The sequence below is a fragment of the Macaca fascicularis genome, chromosome 7 (genome assembly GCF_037993035.2).
Source record: "Macaca fascicularis isolate 582-1 chromosome 7, T2T-MFA8v1.1".
NCBI lineage: Eukaryota > Metazoa > Chordata > Mammalia > Primates > Cercopithecidae > Macaca > Macaca fascicularis.
This window is the reverse complement of record NC_088381.1, coordinates 4,760,706-4,787,256: the sequence shown is the minus strand read 5'-3', so window position 1 is coordinate 4,787,256 and position 26,551 is coordinate 4,760,706. Positions and strand designations below refer to the sequence as shown.

The 26,551-nt window shown below is 38.7% G+C and overlaps 1 long non-coding RNA gene across 1 annotated transcript; it reads left to right on the top strand.

The window, feature by feature from the left end:
- Positions 1-1,526: 1,526 nt before the first annotated feature.
- Positions 1,527-6,314, top strand: LOC141407162 (uncharacterized). Its single transcript, XR_012414706.1, has 3 exons — positions 1,527-1,670; positions 1,838-1,967; positions 6,174-6,314. It is a non-coding gene; the product is annotated as an uncharacterized lncRNA (long non-coding RNA).
- Positions 6,315-26,551: the final 20,237 nt, after the last annotated feature.

Below are 26,551 nucleotides of genomic sequence, written 5' to 3'. Positions count from 1 at the left end.
ACCCTGGACATGCACAGTGTGAGACGAATCCCTCCCACCTCTGCAAGTCATGGGCAAAGGAAACTGTTTACAGCTGGAGAGAGCTAGGGGTACCTTTGACTGAGATGAGTAAGGCTGTAGGTGGTTTCCAAGATAATCAGAAAGATGAAGTTGAAAGTGAAAAGGATAGGAAGAGATCAGGGCCCACACTCAAAGGTCATACACTCACACTTACAAACAAAGGGTGAGCTTCCAAACAAACCCCAGTTAAGGGCTGGGTAGAATCCTGAATTTCTTTCATGTGTTCAAAACAGTTCCACAGGTATCTGAAACCAAGTGGAGCAATGCCCAGGAGTGCCACAAATTCAAATCCGTCAAACACTCAAGTGATAGTCCCGTTAGTGGATAAGACGAAACAGCAAAGCCCCAGCGACACCCCAGAAGACACGGGAAAGCTGGGTGCAATCCGACCAGCTCCCTTGGTTGCAAGGGTTGCCAGCTTCTTCAGAGGTCCCATTCTTTGTACCAGCAAAGTGTCGATGGCTGCAGAAGTTGTGCGAGGAAGTGAAAGGGAGGGTCTAGGAAATGAAAGATTTTCAGCAGCCACTTGGAAGTTCCCTAACGTTCCTCCCATGGGGTCCGCTAGCCTTCAGCTGCAGGTACTCAGAGGTAACCCTCCGCCTTGGTAGCAAAACCAGGCTCACAGGCTTGGGTTGCCCAGAGCACATAATGCTCCCCATATGGGCCACCAAATTTGTTACCAAACACAGGTTTGGCCACTTGTCACTGACAATATCAAATAACAAGCATGAGGGTGGTAAAAAGAAAGTGACTTTATTTCACAGTTTAGCAATGGAGAAGAACCAGGTTCGTATCTAAAGGAGCCGCTTGTTTTCCGGGAAGAAAGCAGGGTTTTAAGAAGAGAAACCTTATGCTTGGCATGCAAGGAACATGGAGGTGCGGATTCTACGTGACTTGCTGTAAAACTTATCTCAGCTAAGAGGTCATTGGTTAGTCTGACCAGTGTCATTGAGAACAGAGTCGGAATGTGGATTAACTCTTGTCTTGAGACAGACAGTAGCTTTAAAGTGCAAAGGAAACTGGAGATTTTTAAGGAAAATCAGTGAAGGGAGAAACCTTTATTGGCTTCTCCTCCTTTTGGTGACAAATGTTCTCTTATAAGTAGATAACTGTATTTTAATTATTTCATAATGTAGTGATTTTACCAGCCACAACTAGCAGCATAACATAGGAAAGGCAGGTTGGTGTCCACACAGGGTCACTAAATCTACCTAATACACCATTTACTTTATTTCTAAAAATATCCTTCATCCTTGGGCTTGATGCAGGATCACTGAGTCATGGAAAACTTTGTGTTTTTGTAGTCAGAAATGAGATGAAAGCATAAAGGTGAATTATTCTTTATTAAAGAATTCATTTAAATTACTTTTCTTTGTATCTTTGCTTTTTGTTTCTGTACTGCTCCAGTACTCCCGTGAACCATGTCTGAGTGGAGTAATGATGGCACCACAGTCCAGCCTGCATGGGTGTTGGCCTGAGTGCTCCCGCCTCATGAAATTCAGCCACCTCTTTCTCCAGTCAGTTCCATATTCTCAACTCCGACTGTCTTCCAGAGTCCGTGTCACACCACAGCCTGGAAACTCTTCCCCAAGCAGTAACCTGAAGCAACAGTAAACCCTCATTATTTCACCTCTCTCAGATGTCACTGTCCTTCATTATTTGATGTGCACTGTCTTGCAATCCATCCTTCCAGATGAATCATCCATTTTTAAATGTGATAAGCCATGTCCAATCCCCATAAGTTTTACCACAACATTTTGTTTCATTCTTCCTGCAGTTACTCCATCATTACTGTACCACCGCCTATATGGATGTAGTTGTCAGTGTGAAGCTGAGTAGGGAACAACGTGCATCAGACTCAGAGAAAAATGGACAAGCGAGCTGGCCTTTGTATCACTAAAGGGAAGGTCAGTTTGGTGAATATGTAATGTCTGTAGTAGTCTTGTTGGGGACATCGACAGCATGTCAATGAATCAAAGACTTAAGTAGGATCTCAAAGAAATAATAATGTCTCTATCTAAACACTTATACACATAATAGACTTATTTACACTTACAGTTCGTCTAGAGTTTTAAATTTACGTTTTATTCATATAGAAATGAAAGCAATATTGAAATTAATCCATAAATTAACTCACACATATATTGATATTCTCATTATGTTTGTTTTGAATTAGGTTTTGAAACTTTTTCCAAGTGATTATTGATACAGTTGGATGAATATCCACCATGTTTGTTACCTCTTCTCATTTTTGCTCTGCCCCTTTCCATTTTTGTCTTCCATTCATTTTCCTTTTTTTGTGGTTTTTATTCAGCATTTCATATAATTCAATATTCTTTCTTGGCAACTCAGACTTTTTTATACTTCATTGGTTACTCAAGGTAAGAAAAGCTTTTAATTTTCATATTCTTAATTGATCTTACATATAACAGCTTATTTAAAATAATTATATTTAGTAGCAGACAGGTGTCTTTCTAAAAAATAGTAGCAAGGCTGGGCGCGTTGGTTCAGGCATGTAATCACAGCAGTTTGGGAGGCCCAGGTGGGTGAATCACCTGAGGTCGGGAGTTCGAGACCAGCCTTGCCAACATGGTGAAACCCCATGTCTACTAAAAAAAATACGAAATTTAGCTGGGTGTTGTGACACACATCTGTAATCCCAGCTACTCAGGAGGCTGAGGCAGGAAAATCACTTGAATGCGGGAGGCAGAGGTTGCAGTGAGCTGAGAACGCACCACTGCACCCCAGCCTGGGTGACAGAGCAAGACTCTGTTTCAAAAAAATAAAAGCAATTTATTTAATTATATTTTTGTAAGTATAGGATATATGCACACCTACAAGTAAAATGAAAGACAGGAAAAGAGGGACAAAAGGAAAAATACAGGAAAAAGGAAGAAATAGTTAGAACTATTATAAGATGGTTACACTACTTCTGAAGCAGTATGATTTTATATGAAAGGAGCTTAGATTAGTTGTAAATATAAATTGCAACCTCTAGGGCAGGATACTGGAACGGAAGCCTCAGTTTTTTGCTGTCTGTGGCCAGAGGCTGCATTCAGTTATTTCCTATGTTGGCTTCTCTCCCATGGCAGAATGTGTCATCAAAGCCACCATGGGAGAGAGCTTGCGGCAAGACAGGTATCATAATCTTAGGTAACATGATTACTCAAGTGACGTCCTATCACGTTGTAGTTTTCTGATGTATCAAAGCAAGTCTCGGTTTCTCCGCAAAGTCAAAAGGAAAGGATTAGAATATTGGGTTATGTACACCAAGCTGTGAGGATCATTGCGCACCATCTCAGCGCTCACCTGCCAACATCAGGTCTGACTTAATCTGGGAGAGGTTCTCAGTCCTCACTTACTTTGGTGACCTTGGCCTTTGTGAGAAAACAGGTCACATAATTTGTAAAATGTATCAGAATCTGGATTTCTCTGAATGTTTCTCATGATTTTACTGAGCCATATAGTTAAAGACATGTAATTATCTATTTGTGAAGACAAGAAACAGCGAACAGGACATTATTTACAAATACAGATTTAGAGACCAAAACTAAGAAAGAAAAGTTTGCAAGCGGAAAAAGGAAAATTAAAAATAATAGTAATGTTCACCAGGGTAACAAAAAGGGTAGGAATAGGGAAGTGAGCACCTGGGACACTACAAGATTGAAAGTGTTCTGCTTCCTAAGCTCAATAGTATAATTTTAAAAATATATATGTTTTATTTATTTGTTTTGCTTGCTTGTTTTGTTTTTTTGGTTTTTTGGGTTTTGTTTGAGATGGAATCTCCCACTGTTGCCAAGCTGGAGTGCAGTGGCACAATCTCGGCTCACTGCAAGCTCCACCTCCCGGGTTCAAGCGATTCTCCTGCCTCAGCCTCCCGAGTAGCTGGGATTACAGCCGCCCGCCACCACGCCCGGTTCATGTTTGTGTTTTTAGTAGAGACAGGGTTCCCCATGTTGGCCAGGATGGTCTTGACCTCGTGATTCACCCGCCTCAGCCTCCCAAAGTGTTGGGATTACAGGCATGAGCCACAGCGCCCGGGCTATTTATTTGTTTTTTTAAAATATTTTTTATAATTCTTTTGAATTTACAGAATAGTTAGAAATACATACAGAGAGTTTATATATACTCATCACATAGTTTCCCTTTTATAAATTCTTACATTCATTTGAAACACTTGTTGCAGTTGGTGAACCAATATTATACATTATCATTCACCAACATTCACTATTCATCAGAGGTTCTGTTTTCATGTAACGTCCATATTCTCTTCCAGGATTCCGCCCAGGACACCACATCACATTTAGGCATCTTGTGCCAGTTTCTCAGATGTTTCCTATTTCTGATGTCATTGAAATCCCTCCTTTGGGATGTCTCTGGTGTTTTCCTAATGACTGGATGGCCGTTGTGGATTTAGCAGAGGAAAACCCCAGAGGGAAGGTTTTATTCTCATGATACTGTGACAAGAGTACATAGTATCAACGTGCTCTATCACTTTTTTTTTCTTTTTTTTGAGATGGGTCTCACTCTTGCTCAGGTTGGAGGGCAGTGGCGTGAAGAAAGCTCACTGCAGCCTCGAACTCTTGGGCTTGAATGATCCTCCGCCTCAGCCTCTTGAGTAGATGGGACTATAGGCATGTGCCACCACATCTGGGTGATTTCATTTTACTTTTACTGTTATAGAGGGAGAGTCTCAAGACATTGCCCAGGCTGGTCTCTAAGCCCTGGCCCCAAGCGATCCTCTCACCTCAGGCTCCCAAAGTGCTGGGATTACAGGTGTGAGCCACTGTGCCCAGCTGCTTTATCATGGTTAATGTTATTTGATCACATGGATGAGGCAGTTTAGCTCAGTTTTCTTCACTATAAAATTAATATTATTCCTCTTTTCATGATGTACCTTTTGGAAAAAACATCACTATGCCCAGCGCATTCATAGAAAGTAGGAAATTATGCCCCATTTCCCTATGGGCAGACTTTCTATAAACATCATTTGAGTTTCTGTAAAAAACATTTAACATTCTTTGGGCTGTTCTGGATCACTTGCATTTTTCTGTGTGTTTTAGAATCAGTGGTCCAAGAACTGCTAAAAATGAAAAAAAATTAGAATTTTAGTAGGGCTTGTATTGATTCTGAAGATGTATTTAGAAAGTATAAGCATCCTGGTTAATACTTAATAGCTTTCTGATCAATGAAAAACTAGTTTATATAGTATATTACACTAATTCTTGTATTCATTTATTTAGGATTTCTTTAAGACTTCAATATTATTTGTAATTTTCAGTATATATATCTTGCAGTTATGTTATTTTCAAATATATTTTCTTTTTGATGCCATGTTACATGAAATTATTTTGAGAGTCATTATTTGATTAGTTTGTATTGTATAAGAATGCAATTTATTACATTGATCATGCATACTGAATTTTGTTTTTGTTTCAACGTTATTTTAGTGGATTTTTTAGGATTTTCTATATATTAGGTTATGTCACTAGCCAACAGATTGTTGACTTCTTCCCTTTCAATTTGGAAGTCTTATATTTATTTTTCTATCCTACCTTTATAAATTATGTCCTCGAGCATAATATTTAGTTGAATTAGTGGGAATAGGTAACCTTTTGTGTTTATAATTTTGGGAATATTACTGAGACCTACTTGATACCATGTGTTGTCATGTGAATTTTTCATAGGTGCCTGTTTTAGGGAAGAACATTCCCTTTATGCAAAATTTGCTTAGTGTTTTTACTGTGAATGGGTTTTTGAATTGGAAAGTGCTTATTCCACATTTTTAGATGTGATAATAAAAATTTTGTTGTTATATTAATATAGTTATTTTTTTATATGTTTTACCAAACTTACGATCCTGAGTAAATAAATAAATTAGTGTTTAATTCTGTTTTACGATCCTGATTTGTGTTGAAACTATTTCCTTGAGAATTATTGCCTAGCTATCCATAAAGCATATTAGTTTATAGTTTTCGTTTTTTGGATTGTCTTTGTCTGGTTGTTACCTCAGAGAAAACTGCCTCATAGGACGCACTGCACACTGATCTCTTCTCTGTTATTTTATTTTTTTGGAGAACAGTTAGTAAAAAATTGCTGTTGATATTTTAAAGGTTTGGAATAATTCATCAGTGTAATCTTCTCAACCTGGTCAATCACATGAACTTAGAAGATGATTCCTCCCCAGCTGATCCTTCAGCTGAGACCTCAGCTTTGGCAATCATCTACATCTAGATTCCTGACCCAGAGAAACTGTGAGTAATTTGTGTGTGCTTTTGAGCCACTAAGTTATGTGGTAATAGGCTATGCTGCAATAAACAATAATACACTTGATGGTAAACATAGTATGTTATCCTTGATTAGATCCAAAAAAAGGAAAAATGGCATTAGTGGAAAACCTGGTAAAATATGAAGACAGTCAGTACTTTAGTTAATAGTTTTGTGCCTTTGTCAGTTTCTGAGTTTTCACAGATAGTCTATGGTTATGTGTATGATATTAATATTGCAGGAAATTGAAGGGTATATCAAATTTTTGTAAGATTTTAACAACTCTCTATAAATCTAAAATTATTTCAAAATAAATAGAAGTGTAGACATGGCTCATATATTTGAGATCAGGTCTTCCAGTTAACTAAGCCTTCATGGAACCTAAAACTCATGGTACAAATGCAATAACATTTGAAAATATAAATGAGATGAGTTTCTATTTTACTCACTCTATTCTTCAGGGAACACTAAAGCCCATTCTTCTTCTCAAGTATCCAAAACTAAAGTTGATCCAAGTAACAAGTGGACAGCATAAAAGATTGTATGGAAACTATAATGCATCTACATCTTCCGTTACTAATCATAAAATGATTTGTATGATCATTCTTCACATGATTAGAATGACTATGGGAAAGAAGAAAAAGAAATGCAACTTTCTTGATTTAAAAATCGTATCTGTGCAAGAGTGTGGCACACCCCTCTGGTCAGTCCCAGCTACTAGGGAGGTTTGGTAGGATGATCATGTGATACCAGGAGTCTGAGTCTGTGTAGTGTGCTATGATTGTGCCAGTGAATAACCATGCACTCCAGCCTGGGCAACATAGTGAAACCCCATTAAATAAATAAATTAATACATAAATAAGTTACAGAGATCACTGTTTATATTTCTATTAGTAGGGCTCAAAACCTCTAGATAGAGTTTTTGTTTGTTTGTTTGTTTATTTGTTTTGAGTTGGAGTCTCACTCTGTCACCCAGGCTGGAGTGCAGTGGTGCGATCTCAGCTCACTGCAAGCTCCACCGCCCAGGTTGATGCCATTCTCCTGCCTCAGCCTCCCGAGTAGCTGGGACTACAGGTGCCTGCCACCACGCCCGGCTAATTTTTTTGGTTTTGGTAGAAACGGGGTTTCACCATGTTATCCAGGATGGTCTCGATCTCCTGACCTCATGGTCCTCCCGCCTCGGCCTCCCAAAGTGCTGGGATTACAGGCGTGATGAGCCACTGCACCAGGCCTGAGATTTTTCTTTATCTTTGGAGAACTACGACTCCAGGGCAAACTTTCAAGTACTGCTTTGCCATTTTTACTTTCCCACTCGAGGATTCCTGAAACTATACTTTGTAAAATTATCACACAGCATGTATTTTATTTTTACTTCTGTTTCCTGTTAAGGCCTCTCTGGATGGTGGCTATAACCTATAGCCTTGCCCAGTACGACTCAGGGTTTGGTACTGGATGTGCCTTTCATGGGATGCTTGCTTATCCTGATCGATGGCCTAAAGCCGAACTGTCCAGCTTACATCCGGGTATCTTTCTCAGAGAGTACTTGTTTATACTGTAAGCACTCTGTGGCACTGTCTTACCTGTGTCTAGTTTATTTCTACCAAGGTAACCACTCTTTAGGACAGTGCTAAGTGGGAGAAAAGTGATGTCCATGTGTGTTCGTCAAGTGAAATACAGAGGAGGCAACTCAACACAATGTATATAATGGCGTTAGTAATGTATTACTAATCAATCCCAGTAAGAAGAGGCCAGCATTCCTTGAAGTACCAATGAAAACAGAAGAGCTCTCCAGGCCACACACTCATAAGCAGCAGGGGTGGTGGAGGAGGAACTAGAGAAAGACATGCTATTGCCCCATTTGTCTGAAGTCTTTATGGATGTATTTGTCAGGTTTTTTTTTCCAGCGAGACAGAACTACAGGGAGGTAGATAGGTAGGTAGGTAGGTAGATAGAAACGTAGATGGAGAGTTGATAGATAGACAATAGTTAGATGAATGGCATTTTGTTTGGGGATTTACTCGTGTAACATTGTAGAGATGGAGAATTCCCAAGACAGCCATCTGCAAGTTTAAGGACCTTGGATGCTGTAGCGTGATGGCTCAGTCCAAAGCTGAAATCTTCAGAACCAGGGAAGCTCTTGGTGTAATTCTCAGTTTGGGACCAAAGGCCTGAGAATCCAGGGACTGTGTATAAGTTCTGGAGTTTCAAGGTCATAGTTCATGGAGTTGTATTTTCCAAGGGCAGGAAAAGGAGTATACTTTCTCCTGAGAGAGAGAGGAAAACTTTAAAATGTCTGCATTTTTGGTTTTATTTGGTCCCCAAGGAGATTGTATGCTGCCTTCCCTCATTGAGGGTGGGTTTTTCCCACTAAATTCCCTGACTCATACCAACCTCCTCTGAAAACACCCTGGCAGAAACACCCAGAAGTAATGCTTTAACAATTCTCCAGGTATTCTTTAATCCAGTCAGCACATTCAATTAACCATGACAAGTCCAGCACCTTTCTAGTTGGCACCTATATGTATCACCTTAAGCCATAACTAACCTTTAGATACAGACAATAACAAGGCAATAGTTCTACCTAACACGATGCAACCATCCTGTGTGCAACCAAAACACACTTTACTATTTTTCTTAAGAGCAGTGGAAGTTTGTGGGTGATGTTTACTCTTCTCCTGATACCCCATAACTTCAATACAAGTATGTTAAATTGCTAATACTTAACTGTTAGTATCAAGTGAACACATTCTTGTGTTTTGTGACAAAAGAAGAAGAGAGAAATAAAAACAATGTTATTTGCCTAATATATGGATATATAACATGCAAATGTATTCTTAACAAAGTAGATAGGAAATACTAGTGACAATTTTAATCCTTGTTTCTTTAACTGGTCACCTGGTCCTGTCTGGTATGTATGCATGTATTTATTTTATCATTTTTTTTTTAATTTTTTTTTAGTTTTTTGACACAGAATCTCACTCTGTCTCCTAGGCTGGAGTGTAGTGACATGATCTCGGCTCACTGCAAGCTCCGCCTCCCTGGTTCACACCATTCTTCTGCCTCACTGAATAGCTGGGACTACAGGCGCCCGCCACCACGCCCAGCTAATTTTTTGTATTTTTAGTAGAGATGGGGTTTCACCGTGTTAACCAGGATGGTCTTGATCTCCTGACCCCGTGATCCACCTGCCTCAGCCTCCCACAGTGCTGGGATTACAGGCATGAGCCACTGTGCCCGGCCCTGTCTGGTATTTATAACTCCCTTCTACTGCTACCCATTCTGTATTCTCTTTGTCTTCAGCAATCCCCTTTGCTGGTCCTGTGTCTTTAACAGGCAGGGTGATGCAAACCTTCATTCCTGAAACATCTGGAGCAGTTGTATTCTTGTCTGGAATGGTTGTAATAATCCATTGAACTTAATAACAGGGAATAGTAATACTAAGACTTTGTTTTATTCCATTTTCTGTTACTGATAACAGAATACCTGAAACTGGGTAGTTGATAAAGAAAACACATGTATTTCATACAGTTATGGAGACTGAAAAGTCCAAGGGTGACAGGTTGTATGTGGCGAGATCCTGTTGCTGGTTGGGACTCTCTGAAGAGTTCTGAAGTCTACAGGGTATCATATGGCAATGGAGTAGAGCTTGGTGACGTGCAAGATCATGTCTCCCTTCTTATAAGCCAGTCTTCTCTCATAATAGACTATAATTCTTTAAATATTAATGTATTGATCCATGAAGGGATTAATTCTCTTATAGGATCAAACTCTTCATGATCCAATCACCTTATAAAGGCCTCACAATTCAACACTGCCATGTTAGGGATGAAATTTCAGCATAAATTTGGAAAGGAAGCAGTATTCCAACCCTAGCACTGCACTTCTGACTCTCTAAAAATCACACCCTGTTACAAAAATTTTATTTCATTCCTATAGTTCCAAGGCTTAAATTGTTCCAGCACCAACAGAAAGTTCTAAAATCTAAAGTCTCCTCTGTCAGCCCATGAAATCAAAACAAGTTTTCTTGATACAAAACTCGGCAGTTGGGTTGTTAATGCCCACTGTGTTCATGTTGGCTGCAGTCCAGATAGAGCCACTTTACCAAGATAAGGGAATTACTATAGAGAAAATTTTATACATGTAGAGCCAGCTAAAAGAGAGAGCAGAGTTTCCATATTACTCTAAACTGCTTCTCCAAATACTCAGAAACTAGAGTTTTTATAGATAGTTTTGTGGGCAGGGGGTTAGAGAAAGGGACATGCTGATTGGTTGGGTCAGGGATGAACTCTTAGGAAGTCAAAGCCATCTTCTTTGCTGACTCAGCTCCTGGGTGGGGGCCACATATCCAGATGAGCCAGTTTACTGGTTTGGGTGGCACCTGCTGATCTGTCAGAATGCAAGTTATGAGAAATACCTCAAACACCAATCTTAGATTTCACAATAGTAATGTTATGTATAGAAGCCATTGGGGAGTTAGTTAATCTTGTGGCCTCTGATTGTATGACTCCCGAGCCATGCTTTCTAATAAAGTGGTTAATTTGTTAATTTTACAAAGGTGATTGTGGTCCCCAAACAATGAGTGGTTTTGTTTTAGGTAGGAGCTGTTATTATCTTTGTTTCAAAAAACAAAATTATTGTCTTTGCTTCTTCCAAAGTTGGTTTTGTTTTTGCCCAGGAATAATCAAGGGCCGCTTGGAGGTTGAATGCAAGATCAAGTCACTTAGGTCGTATGTCTCTCCCTGTCATAATTTTCTCAATTACTGTTTTTGCAAATGGGATTTCAATTTCCCCTTCTGAGTTTCATTGCATCTTATTCTTAAGGTGTGAAGTACAGAGTTGGGAAAAGGCCAAAGACCATTCTAACTTCTGTGTGGTGACAAGGGGTATACTTGAGATAGGGTTTGGCCCCAGAGTAAATGGACTGAAACTGCTTTGTAGCTGTCTGCATGTATTAGCGGATGCCTGGTTGGGGTTCCTAGGCTTGCATGACAGATGTTAGTACTGTCATCCACAGTTTTAGTACAGCACTTAAGTGAACAGCAAACTCTAGGATAATGGGTCCTAATATAAGGAGTGGAAGTCCTAGCTTCACAAGTCCTTATGTAATTTGTCTAAATCCCTGAGGGATTAGAGTGAATAGCCCTAAGAACCAATCAGACATGGGGTCAACAGTCAAGAGAGATTTGGGTCAGAGGTTGTTGGAAAGACAAATTGGGATAAACAGGAAAGAGCAAATTTAAATATACCATCTCATATCTTTTTAGTTAGTTTCCTAGTTCTCCGAATATATCCTAGCTGTGTTTCATTCCAGGAGGTGTCACTGCAAATGAAGGAGGCTCCCTTATGTGATTAAGGCAAAAAATATTTTTAATAACAGGCATTTGTATGGAAATAGAAAATAATAACAAAGGTTGATAATGGACACAATGTATCCAGATGTTAGATTCAAAGCATTTTTAAGTTGCAAAGGAGGATAGCGATGACAATCTCACGTATTTTTTATCTCTATCTCAAGGGATAAGCTTCAGCATGCAGGGCCTCCGGAAGAAGGTTGTAGCCATTTCATTGAGTCCAGGTCAGAAAAGGGGAAGAAAAATGTGGATGTATTCGTTTGAGGACTTTAGCTCTGAGAGATTTCAGGATTCAGTCCAAAGTGCAGAAAATAATAAAAAGCTCAAAAACAATGGACAAGACTAGAATCTAACAACAGGTGTGCTATAGTATTTTTGTGAAATATAATGTTTCGCTCCTTAGTTTTCATTTTTATTTAAGACGTATCATAGTAGGACACATTTATTTGCAAAATAAGTTTTGGTATTATTATAGTTAGCCTGATTATTTGTGTAAAGTTCAGCAAGAATAATTATTTCCCATATTAGCTCTTTCTAAACTGGGTTTGCTGGAACTTTGTTCCCTAAGGAATCTCGGATTGAACTTTTTTGAAGCCTTGAAGGGATGTATCTGTGCCTGTAAATACTCATACACATTGGTTGAATTTCTCTCTTCCTCAGCTCCCAAGATAACTTGGGAATCATAGGCCTGTCAGAATGTGACAGGTTTTACTTACCACAGGTCAGGAACCCTGTACAATTCCTGTGTAGATAGTTAGGAGGCCAGTTTCTTCAAGGGGCTTTTATCATCTTGGTTGGTCAACTTTAATTCCTCAAGCCTGTCTCTTTGTATTTGAAGGTAGGCCATTCCACTGGTAGAATAACCATGTCTTTGGTAAAATAATCTGTGTCTCCAGTTGTGTTCTGTTACAAAAGAAATCAGATTCTTACTGTACTTAGGTAAATAACTATATCTCCATAGTATAGAATACTCATAAATAGTTTTCAAATTCTGGAGAAATCATGTGGAGAATATGAACTATCTTTCAACTTTTGCTCACAGGAATATACTTTAGTCAATCATGAGAAGCTGTAAATAGCTGGAAAGAAAAATGTTGTCTTGACACTGAGAAATGACAAAAAGGCTCAGCAACTGTTTAAGCAACAAGTCATAAAAGGATTATGTTGGTCTTCTATTAGTTCAGTCCATGAAGTTAACTTTGTCTGACCTTGAGCCAGCAGTCCTCATAAACATACAGCTATCTATGAGAGTCCTGGAAGTTTGTTTTGTTTTTTTCCTTTTTCAATGCCCCAGTCTTTAGTTATGAGAAACCTGTATTCAAGAGAACATTTCAAAGAACAAACACCTTTTGAATAGTTTAAAAAAAAAAGAACCACAGTAATCTGTGGATGACAATTATCTCAGGACAGCCACTGTTTTATTAATTTTCCTTTGATTTTTTTGAGACAGGGTCTCAAGCCACCCAGGCTGGAGTGCAGTGGCACAATTATGGCTCACTGTAGCCTCACCTTTCTGGGATCAAGCAATCCTCTTTCTTCAGCCTCCAGAGGAGCTGGGACCACAGGCAAGTGGTACCACATACAGCTAATTTTTTCATTTTTTTGTAGAGATAAGGTCTCACTATCTTGCTCACGCTGATCTCAAATAGCTGAGCTCAAGCAATCCTCCCGACTTAGCCTCCTAAAGTTGTAGTATTACAGGCACGAGCCACCGTGCCCAGTGAGGACATTACAGGCATGAGCCACTGTGTCCAACGAAGCCATTGTTAAAGACACAATCGACAAAGAAATCTGGTCATTTCTGTGACACATAATTTAACATAATAAACATAATTTTTCCTGATAACATATACAAAGACATATTAGAATTATATGAACCATATAATTTTGGAATACATCCTAATAACATATTTATATAAATATAACCCAAAGAAAGTTAAACATAATTTTGTATTTGACAGTGTTTTCTGTAGGTTGATATACCAAATAAACGAAATATGTCTCTTTTGGACTTCAGGGGACCTAATACTTAAAAGACTAAAGAGTTAAAATAAAAATTGTTAGTTTATAGTTGTATTTTTCAAAGTTTGCGAATGTTAAAGGCTTAAAACACTTCATATCACCAAATAGAATCCCAGATAACCACAAATCATTTGCTTAGGCAAAATGATAGCTCAAAAATTTTAAAAGGCAAAAGCCTTTATTCGTTGGTAAAGAGGAGACTCTGCTCTCCCAACAACAGGACCAAATAAAGTCAGCATGAGGCCATCTGAATCTGTATCTTCTCTCTCCCCTACTTTTTTCAGTTTATTTAGAAGACAAATAAAAAATACTTTATTATCTCTCAGTATTATACAGAAATCTTATTTAAAGAGAAGACCAAATTTTACCTTTGCATTAGTGTTTTATTAATGTCAAACCCAATTTTTACATAAAACCTTATAAACAAACCTATCGAATCTAAATCAGTTTGACTCTGTTTACAACTTTGTACTAAACAACTGATTAATGGTCAATGAAAACTCTGTTTATTGTACGTAAGCGTGCAGATTCTGGGCCTATGTGATTGTGATTTTTACATTAATGATCATTCTGTAGAAAAACTAAGTAACCCGCTTGAAGTTTTGGCAAGCTACTCACACTCACACACAGAACTTTCATTACAAGACCAATCTTCTACAAACCTTTCATGACTTGCTTAAACCTTACGTTTTGTCCTATTATTTTTTTAACTTAAGACAAATTTTAAAACCTCTAATTTAGACAAGATTACTTTTTAAAACAAAAATTGTATCTTTAGGTCTTTATAATTTTTTTATGAAAAGACATTTTATAATTTTTATATGCCTTGAATGTAAATGTTTTCTCAGTAGTATCAATTACATGTGTTACAGTGTTAAATTTTCACAACTTTTATTTTTAGTGAAAGCAGTTTTAATTTCATACCAAGTGCAGAGCGTAGGACACAGGACAGAAATGAAGATAATGTCTGACTCTTTCCAACATAGCTAGAGGGCATGGCTAACTCAACATGTCCCCAGGCTTTACCTAGAAGCTACTGGCTCTAATGCAGGCAGGTTGGACAATTACAAAAAGTCACAGATATTTATAACCTTAAAACAGCAAAGAGAATATCTGACCTGCCTAATTTAGACCAAATGTCTAAATGTTGAAGAAATAATGTTATTGTACCCGTAATCTTTAGAGCTATCTTTATTATTCAAAGATTATTAGAGTCATGTGAACTACAAACCATTGTAGTTAATTTTTTTGATAAAATATTTTATTTAAGTGCATATATATTCCAATTAATTAGAGCTCTTTTATATAGTTTGTTAGCAAAATATTATATATATGAAGCATATAAATACACAGACATAGAGAAGCAGATGTGGTAAAGTTATATGGATTCGTCATTTGTCAGTTTTTAAGTTTTTCTTTTTCATTTTAGATCATCAGTCTCTTGATTACCTGTTCCCTGCCCCAAACAGTTTTTAACCAGGCAGTTCCAAATTTTTATTTTAAAGGGATAAATCTTAGGTGAAATAAAATAGATAATTTATATTTTATTTAAAGCAAGGAAAAATGTGGGGGTTTCATTCAGGATGGCCAGGAAAGGCAGACACTCTTCAATTTGGAGATTTGCAGATTGGTTAACTTGAGGTTGATATTAGATGCTGGCAGGAGTCTGTCTTCTTTAGAGGAGCTACATGTATCCAGGAGTCAATTCCTTGTAACTTAACACCACAAAGATTAGTTAATAGCACCTGATAAGAACTTTTTCAGGGTGTTGGAGGTGGTGATACACCTCACAGTGATTAATTTTTTTAGCTTTGATAAGCCCCAGCAATAAGTCAGAGACTTAATTTAGAATTCAATTTTGGAGATGTCTGTCAAAGATGTTAGAAAGCTTAAAATATTTGATCAAAAGCAAACTACAGGTCCTTGTAAAACAATAGTTATTCATTTAACCAAAGTGAACATTGACAGACTTTAAAGGCAATACAGAAAGTTACACATGTGTAAAAACCTTACTCCTTTCAAATTTCATAGGTTTTTAAAACCAATTAAACACTTTATAAGGGCAATATAGGAACTATCTTGATGAAATGTAAACTCTTGTTTCTTAAGGCAGTTACCAAAAAGTCAAAGGAAAACCCTTTTTAGTGCGACTGCCTCTCCTTAGGGGAAAGCCCGTTGAGATGATCTGGAAGTATAACTTATAATAAAAAGTGCTTGAATTTAGTCAAACATGGGAAGAGTGTGTACAGGGTTATGAGTAGAACTAGGGAATAGATGACTCTTAGTAGCTGCATGGTAACTTTCCTGATGACAGTGAAAATTTAGACACACACACACAAAAAAAAGAACCCCAAAATTATAGAATCAAGTTATCCTGGAGGAAAACACTGCTTTTATAGACCTCTAAGATAAAATATTTCAGCATCAGGCCACAACATTTAGAACTGAGAAAAGTTACAGGAGCTGACAGGAAGCTGAAGGATAGAGTTATCCCAGGGCACCTCAAAGGGAGAAAAAGCTGATAGCAGCAAGACAACAATTGAACAGTTGAGATATGAATCTCAGAAGTTTTCAAAAGAAATCGATTATGGAATAGAAAATCAAAATTTCTTGTCATTAATAAGAGTACATTGATACCTTAAGAAAATATTGGTTTAATATAGGGGACCATTCTTTAGAAAGACTATTATAAACAATTCCTTTTTAATTATACCTAACTTCATTACATACAAAATTCCTTTTAGAAATTCCCCTTCACAATCCTTATCATGACTTACACAGACAATCTGTCACATGGTTGGACTGTGTCACATACATGTCCACTGGTACCTGTTCCTTTTTAAAATTTTTTTCGATTTTCTTTTTCTAGATTAACCTTGTAATAAGAACCTGTTTCTTAAATAACCAGTCATTTTCCTTTGGGAGAATAATTTACCATGCAAGATTCTTTCTCGTATAAAATTACTCTTTTTTCTTGATGACCTTCCTTACCAAAACTACATGTTCTTGTCTATATCTTTCTTCACATCTCTCTTCACCATTTACTGCTTCCTTTCTGGTTGGTTTCATAAATAACCTTTTCAATCTCATTGTGATTTTTACATTAACGATCATTCTGTAGAAAAACTAAGTAACCCACTTCAAGTAAAATGTGAAGACAGTCAGCACTTTAGTTAATAGTTTTGTGCCTTTGTCAGTTTCTGAGTTTTCACAGATAGTCTGGTTATGTGTATGATATTAATGTTGCAGGAAATTGAAGGGTATATCCACTTTTTGTAAGATTTTGACAACTCTCTTTAATCTAAAATTATTTCAAAACAAATAGAAGTGTAGACATGGCTCATATATTTGAGGTCAGGTCTTCCTGTTAATGAAGCCTTCATGGAACCTAAAACTCATGGTACAAATGCAATAACATTATAAAATATAAATGAGATGAGTTTCTATTTTACTCACTCTATTCTTCAGGGAACATTAAAGCCCATTCTTCTTCTCAAGTATCCAAAACTAAAGTTGATCCAAGTAATAGTGGACAGCATAAAAGATTGTATGGAAACCATAATGCATCTACATATTCAGTTACTAATCATAAAATGATTTGTATGATCATTCTTCACATGATTAGAATGACTATGGGAAAGAAGAAAAAGAAATGCAACTTTCTTGATTTAAAAATTGTATCTGTGCAAGAGTGGTGGCACACCCCTGTAGTCAGTCCCAGCTGCTAGGGAGGGTTGTTAGGATGATCATGTGATACGAGGAGTCTGAGTCTGTGTAGTGTGCTATGATTGTGCCAATGAATAACCATGCACTCCAGCCTGGGCAACATAGTGAAACCCCGTTAAATAAATAAATTAAATAAATACATAAATAAGTTACAGAAATCATTGTTTGTGTTTCTATTATTGGGGCTCAAATCCTCTAGATAGAGTTTTTTTGTTGTTGTTTTTGTTTTTTGAGTTGGAGTCTCACTCTGTCATCCAGGCTAGAGTGCAGTGGCGTGATCTCAGCTCACTGGAAGCTCCACCTCCGAGGTTCATGCCATTCTCCTGCCTCAGTCTACCGCCATTCTCCTGCCTCAGCCTCCCGATTAGCTGGGACTACAGGTGCCTGCCACCACGCCCGGCTAATTTTTTTGGTTTTGGTAGAAACGGGGTTTCACCGTGTTAGCCAGGATGGTCTCGATCTCCTGACCTCATGGTCCACCCGCCTCAGCCTCCCAAAGTGCTGGGATTACAGGCGTGATGAGCCACTGCACCAGGCCTGAGATTTTTCTTTATCTTTGGAAAGCTACGACTCCAGCGCAAACTTTCAAATAATGCTTTGCCATTTTTACTTTCCCTCTCAAGGATTCCTGGAACTATAGTTTGTAAAATTATCACACAGCATGTGTTTTATTTTTACTTCTGTTTGCTGTTAAGGCCTCTCTGGACAGCGGCTACAACCTATAGCCTTGCCCAGTACGACTCAGCGTTTGGTACTGGCTGTGCCTTTCATGGGATGCTTGCTAATCCTGATCGATGGCCTGAAGCCGAACTGTCCAGCTTACATCCAGGTATCTTTCTCAAGGAGTACTTGTTTATACTGTAAGACACTCTGTGGCTCCTGTCTTACCTGTGTCTAGTTTATTTCTACCAAGGTAACCACGCTTTAGGAGACTGCTAAGTAGGAGAAAAGTGATGTCCATGTGTGTTCGTCAAGTGAAATACAGAGGAGGCAACTCAACACAATGTGTATAATGGCATTAGTAATGTATTACTAACCAATCACAGTAAGAAGAGGCCAGCATTCCTTGAAGTGCCAATGAAAAGAGAAGAGCTCTCCAGGCCACACACTCATAAGCAGCAGGGGTGGTGGAGGAGCCACTAGGGAAAGACATACTATTGTGCCATTTGGCTGAAGTCTTTATGGGTGTATTTGTCAGGTTTTTTTTTTCCAGCGAGACAGAACTACAGGGGGGTAGATAGGTAGGTAGACAGATACGTAGTTGGAGAGTTGATAGATAGACAATAGTTAGATGAATGGCATTTTGTTTGGGGATTTACTCGTGTAACATTGTAGAGTCGGAGAATTCCCAAGACAGCCATCTGCGAGTTTAAGGACCTTGGATGCTGTAGCGTGATGGCTCAGTCCAAAGCTGAAATCTTCAGAACCAGGGAAGCTCTTGGTGTAATTCTCAGTTTGGGACCAATGGCCTGAGAATCCAGGGCATTTACTGGTATAAGTTCTGGAGTTTCAAGGTCATAGATCATGGAGTTGTATTTTCCAAGGGCAGGAAAAGGAGTGTACTTTCTCCTGGAGAGAGACAGGAAAACTTTTTAAATTTTTTTTCGTTTTTGGTTTTATTTGGTCCCCAAGGAGATTGTATGCTGCCTTTCCTCATTGAGGGTGGGTTTTTCCCACTAAATTCCCTGACTCATACCAACCTCCTCTGGAAACACCCTGGCGGACACACCCAGAAGTAATGCTTTACCAATTCTCTAGGTATTCTTTAATCCAGTCAGCACCTTAAATTAACCATGACAAGTGCAGCACCTTTCTAGTTGGCACCTATATGTATCACCTTAAGCCATAACTAATCTTTAGATACAGACAATAACAAGGCAATAGTTCTACCTAACACGATGCAACCATCCTGTGTGCAACCAAAACACACTATACTATTTTTCTTAAGAGCAGTGGAAGTTTGTGGGTGATGTTTACTCTTCTCCTGATACCCCATAACTTCAATAGAAGTATGTGAAATTCCTAACACTTAACTGTAGTATCAAGTTAACACATTTTGTTTTGTGATAAAAGAGTAAGAGAGAAATAAAAACAATGTTATTTGCCTAGTATATTCATATATAACATGCAAATGTATTCTTTTTTTTTTCTGTGTTTTTATGCTTGTATTATGCATATGTCTGAATCCATATTTTTTTTCTTTTTTTCTTTCTTTTTTTTTATTATTATTATACTTTAAGTTCTAGGGTACATGTGCATAACGTGCAGGTTTGTTACGTATGTATAGTTGTGCCATGTTGCTGAGCTGCACCCATCAACTCGTCAGCACCCATCAACTCGTCATTTACATCAGGTATAACTCCCAATGCAATCCCTCCCCCCTCCCCCATCCCCCCTCCCCATGATAGGCCCCGGTGTGTGATTTTCCCCTTCCTGAGTCCAAGTGATCTCATTGTTCAGTTCCCACTTATGAGTGAGAACATGCGGTGTTTGGTTTTCTGTTCTTGTGATAGTTTGCTAAGAATGATGATTCAGTATGGCAATTCCTCAAGGATCTAGAACTAGATGTACCATATGACCCAGCCATCCCATTATTGGGTATATACCCAAAGGATTATAAATCATGCTGCTGTAAAGACACATGCAGACGTATGTTTATTGTGGCACTATTGACAATAGCAAAGATTTGGAATCAACCCAAATGTCCATCAGTGACAGACTGGATTAAGAAAACATGGATGCAAATGTATTCTCAACAAAGTAGATAGGAAATACTAGTGACAATTTTAATCCTTGTTTCTGTAACTGGTCACCTGGTCCTATCTGGTATGTATGTATGTATTTATTTGATTTTATTTTTTATTTTTTATTTTTTGACACAGAATCTCACTCTGTCTCCCAGACTGGAATGCAGTGACGTGATCTTGGCTCACTGCAAACTCCGCCTCCCTGGTTCACACCATTCTTCTGCCTTAGCCTGCTGAGTAGCTGGGACCACAGGCACCAGCCATCACACCGAGCTAATTTTTTGTATTTTTAGTAGAGATGGGATTTCACCGTGTTAGCCAGGATGGTCTCAATCTCTTGACCATGTGATCCATCCGCCTCGGCCTCCCAAAGTGCTGGGATTACAGGCGTGAGCCACTGTGCCTGGCCCTGTCTGGTATTTATAACTCCCTTCTACTGCTACTCATTCTGTATTCTCTTTGTCTTCAGCAAGCCATTTTGCTGGTCCTGTGTCTCTACCTGGCAGGGTGATGCAAACCTTCATTCCTGAAACATCTGGAACAGTTGTATTCTTGTCTGGAATAGTTGTAATAATCCATTGAACTTAATAACAGGGAATAGTAATACTAAGACTTTGTTTTAGTCCATTTTCTGTTACTGATAACAGAATACCTGAAACTGGGTAGTTGATAAAGAAAACACATGTATTTCATACAGTTATGGAGACTGAAAAGTCCAAGGGTGACAGGTTGTATGTGGCGAGATCCTGTTGCTGGTTGGGACTATCTGAAGAGTTCTGAAGTCTACAGGGTATCATATGGCAATGGAGTAGAGCTTGCTGACGTGCAAGATCATGTCTCCCTTCTTATAAGCCACTCTTCTCTCATAATAGACTATTAATCTTTAAATATTAATGTATTGATCCATGAAGGGATTAATTCACTGATGGGGTCAAACTCTTCATGATCCAATCACCTTTTAAAGGCCTCACAATTCAACACTGCCATGTTAGGGATGAAATGTCAGCATAAATTTGGAAAGGAAGCAATATTCCAGCCCTAGCACTGCACTTCTGACTCTCTAAAAATCACACCTGTCACAAAAGTTTCATTTCATACCTATAGTTCCAAGGCTTAAATTGTTCCAGCACCAACAGAAAGTTCTAAAATCTAAAGTCTCCTCTGTCAGCCCATGAAATCAAAACAAGTTTTCTTGAGACAAAACTCGGCAGTTGGGTTGTTAATGCCCACTGGGTTCATGTTGGCTGCTGCCCAGATAGAGCCACTTTACCAAGATAAAGGAATTACTATAGAGAAAATTTTATACATGTAGAGCCAGCTAAAAGAGAGAGCAGAGTTTTCATATTACTCTAAACTGCTTCTCCAAATACTTAGAGGCTAGAGTTTTTATAGATAGTTTTGTGGGCAGGGGGTTAGAGAAAGGGACATGCTGATTGGTTGGGTCAGGGATGAACTCTTAGGAAGTCAAAGCCATCTTCTTTGCTGACTCAGCTCCTGGGCGGGGGCCACATATCCAGATGAGCCAGTTTACTGGTTTGGGTGGCACCCACTGATCTGTCACAATGCAAGTTATGAGAAATACCTCAAACACCAACCTTAGGTTTTACAATAGTAATGTTATGTATAGGAGCCATTGGGGAGTTAATTAATCTTGTGGCCTCTGATTGTATGACTCTGGAGCCATTCTTTCTCATACGGTGGTTAATTTGTTAGTTTTACAAAGGTGATTGTGGTCCCCAAACAATGAGTGGTTTTGTTTCAGGGAGGAGCTGTTATTATCTTTGTTTCAAAATTAAGCTACAAAGTAAATTTCTTCCAAAGTGGGTTTTGTTTTTGCCCAGGAATAAACAAGGGCCGTTTGGAGATTGAATGCAAGATGAAGTCACTTAGGTCATTATCTCTCTCCCTGTCGTAATTTTCTGAATTACTGTTTTTGCAAACGAGATTTCAATTTCCCCTTCTGAGTTTCATTGCATCTTATTCTTAAGGTGTGAGGTACAGAGTTGGGAAAAGGCCAAAGACCATTCTTCCTGCTGACAAGGGGTATACTTGAGGTAGGGTTTGGCCCCAGAGTAGTTCAATGCATCTATATTTTTTTCTGTCACTTGCACTTTTGTGTCACATGTTAGAATCCATTGTTTCACATAAGGCCATGAAAACCTATTCCTGTGTTCTCTTCTGTGGGATTTTTAGTTTTAGCTCTTACAGTTAGCCACGTATTCTATTTTGAGTCAAATACATATATGGTACAGGAAAGAGTTAAACTTCCATGTGGATATCCCTTTCTCCCAGCAGCATTTCTTGAGAAACTATTTTTTCATCTTGAATCAATTTTTCAACCTTGAAAATAAGTTTGCCCTATATATAAAGATGGATTTTGGCGTGCTCAACTCTATTCTGTTGGCTTGTATGTCTTTCCTTGCGTTATGTGAATTTTCCGGGGATGCTCTTTGTAGGTTTAGCAAGTTTTCTTCTATGCCTAACTTTCCCAGAGCTTTTATCATGAATGGGTTTGGAATTTGTCAAATACCTTTTCTGCATCTTTAGAGGTGACCATGAGTCTTTTTAAAATATTCTATTACTATAGTTTATAACACCAGTTGTTTTGTATGTTTAACCAAACTTACATTGCAAGGATAAATCGTTTTGCTCCTAGTGTATAATCCTTTTTATATGTTACTAGTTAATTTTGATAGTACTTCCTTGATACTTTTTACCTATTTCATATTGGTCTGTAATTTTCCTTTCGGGAAATGTCTTTGTCTAGCTGTGGTGTCAGGGAACACTGGCTTCATACAGTGCATTGGGAAAAGTTCTCTACTCGTCTGATTTTATTGATTGTTATTAATGCTGAAAGGCTTTGAATAACACACCAGTGAAGTCATCTTGACCTGGACAGAAATTGAATCCTTACAAGAATTCTAGGAGCTTGGAAGGGGATCCTTTGTCAGGTGAGCCTTCCGTTGAACTCTCTGCCAGGTATCTGACCCACAGAAACTGTAAGTACTATGCAGGGCTGGGTTTGAAAGTCTGAACTGTGTAGTACTGTGTTATACAACGATCAATCGGTAATATGCCTGACAGTAAATATAATGTGGTATCTTCTATTAGATCCTTGACCAGAAAAATGACATTAGTGGAAAACCTGGTAAAATATGAAGAAAATCTATTTCAGTTAATAGTTTTGTACCACCGTCAATTTCTGAGTTTTCATAAATATGCTATGGTGATATAAGGTGTTCACATTTCAGGAAGCTGTAGGATATATGAAACTCTATTATCTTTACTACTTTCTGTAAAACTAAAACTATGATGAAAGTATTTCTTAAAATGTAATATTCAGGTACCAAAAAATAAAACAACAATAACAGAGACAGATTTAAACCACAGTAAAGCCACAGATCAGAGGATGAATGGAGATGTAGGGAGACTATGGCAAAGTAGCTTGCCTTATTATACCCCATTCCTACGCAGGGCACCTGCTTCAGAAAGACACCGTCAGGCTTCAGGGACACTCATCCATTTTCTTCTTCCAATCACACCATTATCCAGTTACCAATTCCTGTGTTCGTAACCACTTTTCCAAGGAAAGATACCTTTCTCACATATGTTAGAAGGCCCTGTTTGCAGGCACTTTCTGGCAGTGTCTTTGTAGGATCTCAGTATAAAGACATTTTAGAAGACATGACTTCCAGGCATTAGAAGAGAAGACTGAGAAACACCAGTGATGGGGAACATATATATTTCTGTATTAAGCGTGTTTTCTTAGTACAGATTCCTTTTTTTCCCAAGTTTTGCAAGAATACGATGCCTTAAGCCTTTGAGAAAACACTGTGATAATTCAGTTTTCTTCATCATGCAGACTCCATCACAAATTTATGGGACCACACATTCTCTTGACACTCACGTCATGGATCTATATTGTCCTTTGGTATATTAATCTGTTCTCATGATGCTGATAAAGACATACCTAAGACTGGGGAATGTATATTATAAAGGAAAGAGGTTTAATTGGCTCACAGTTTCACATGGTCGGGGAGGCCTCACCATCATGGCAGAAGGTGAATGAGAAGGAAAGTCACATCCTACATAATGGCAGACAGGAGAACTTGTGCAGGGGAACTCCCATTTATAAAACCATCAAATCTTGTGAGACTTATTTACTACCATGAGAAGAGTATGGGGAAAACTGTTCCCATGATTCCATTTTCTTTACCTGGCCCTGCCCTTGACACATGGGGATTATTACAATTTCAGGTGAGATTTGGGTGGGGACACAATGAAACCATTTCAAGTGACAAGCCCAAAAGCCACAGAGTAGACATTATCATGGAAGAAACTTAACTAGATATGAGAGAAGTTTATAATCATGGAGCTGTAGGTTAATTCCTGCTCAAAAAGATGTGGAAATGAACCTTTAGACATCAGATGTATGAAGGTGAGGCATGTTAGTGATACAGAGTGTGTTGTGCAGAGGTGGAAATAGCCTAATAGAAAAAAGGAACGAACAGCAAGTACAACATACCCCAGCCTACCTTCCTGTGATCTAAGAGATGGACACAAGCTGAGTGCTGACTGCAGATGTGCTGGCTAAACAAAGAACCCCACAGCAAGGGGACTGTCCCCTCTTCCCCAACACAGCTCCCTGTTCACAGGCCACACCACTGTATGGAGGAGCACCAGGGATGTTCCGGAAGCCATGCCCACAAAGCATACTAAGCCATGGCACTGCATAGTACACTCCCAAGGACATCTGCAAAGTCAAGACTCTTGTGTTTTCAGACCATGATCACGGGCTACATTCTCCATACCATATTCATAGCTTCAGCGAGAAAACAAGCTCCTGGGTCCTGGATACCTAGAGTGAGAGACGCAGCTGACCTTGACCGTATTTCTCACTTCTCAGAAGATTGTAGCAGTAATTCAGGTGCTATTATTTGGGGCATTTATAATTCAGTAAACCTTCTTACGCCTCTAATCTTACAATTCACCCCATAGGAAAGGACAGTTTCATTTAAATTGGTGATCTTAAGTCATGGAGATTTGCTCTTTTTATTATAACAGGAGTTTCTATAAAGTAAGTAACTTGTACAATCCCATTTTCCTCTTCATTTCAATGCACACATCTGATCTATTATGATGTGTACTGTGAAGATCATCCATGACTAAATTCTTGAGGGAAAAAAAAAAATCACCAAGTGGAAGGCCAGGAAGGAGAGAGAAGTAGATTGTAGAAGGACAGACTCATCTCTAGGTGGCAAGAGGGTCGATGAACTCTGAGTGCTCAGGGTTAAGACTGGAAAAGTGATAGACTTGAAACTCTGCTACCATGATATCCGAGGCACAGAGGATACAGTGCTGAGCACTAAGCTCGCAAACATTACTATGATAGTGTGGAAAATATGATTTGTATTGAGTCTGGGTTGGCCACCAGAATTCTCAGAAAGATGCCACTGAAAACACCCCGTCATCTGACCATGTCCTTAGGCAAGAACCCAACGCTGTCTCCGCCCTCTAGTCTGAATAAAGGGTGTATGATTCCTCTACTGGAGATTAGGGCTTCCTGTTCACTCAATTCAGCCCTAGTAGAAGCTGAAACTCTCAGTGCAAATATGCTCTACATATTCTAAATTATACGCTATGTGAGTTTCTTGTTCATTCAGTGCACTCTTTGGGGAACACCAAAACCTGTTTCATTTTTTAAGTATCAACAAGTGGAGCTGACAAGAGTAACAAGTGGTCAGAGCAAAGCATTCCATGAAAACTGCAATGCACGTGCATCTCCATTCCCTGCTTACAGTGAGATTCACGTGATCCTCATTCATGGGATATGAAGGATAAAAGGGGAGGGAGAAAGAGATAAGTATGTTGTTGATCTGGATGAAGAATCAGATTTGGAAAGCAACTTAGAATAATCTCTGCTTATATTTCTAAGATTAAGGCAAAAAGTCTCAAGATAACAGAATTTTCTGTCTTCAGAGAGCAGCACTCTGCTGGAAACTGGGTCCTGGATGTTTACAGTGTGCCTCTCAATGGGATACTTATTTATCCTGTTGGATACCCCGAAGCATAAGTCTTTGACGCAGCATCCTTGTCACAGGATATTTGTTTACACTGTTAGACACCCTTGTGGCACTTGTCAGACCTGTGTCCACTCCATTCCCACCAAGGTAGCCACTGTCTAGGAGAGCTCCGAGTTGGCAAAAAGTTGAGTTCACATGTGCTGGTCACATGAGACATGAGGAAGCAACTCAACAAAGCAAAGGTATTTCTTGCAGGTGGGGATCACTGGGCACCGTTGTAGGGTCTAACTGACACATTCGGTCTTCTCCAATCTGCAAGTTTCATAGTCTCCACTTATTTTTCTTGACCTTGACC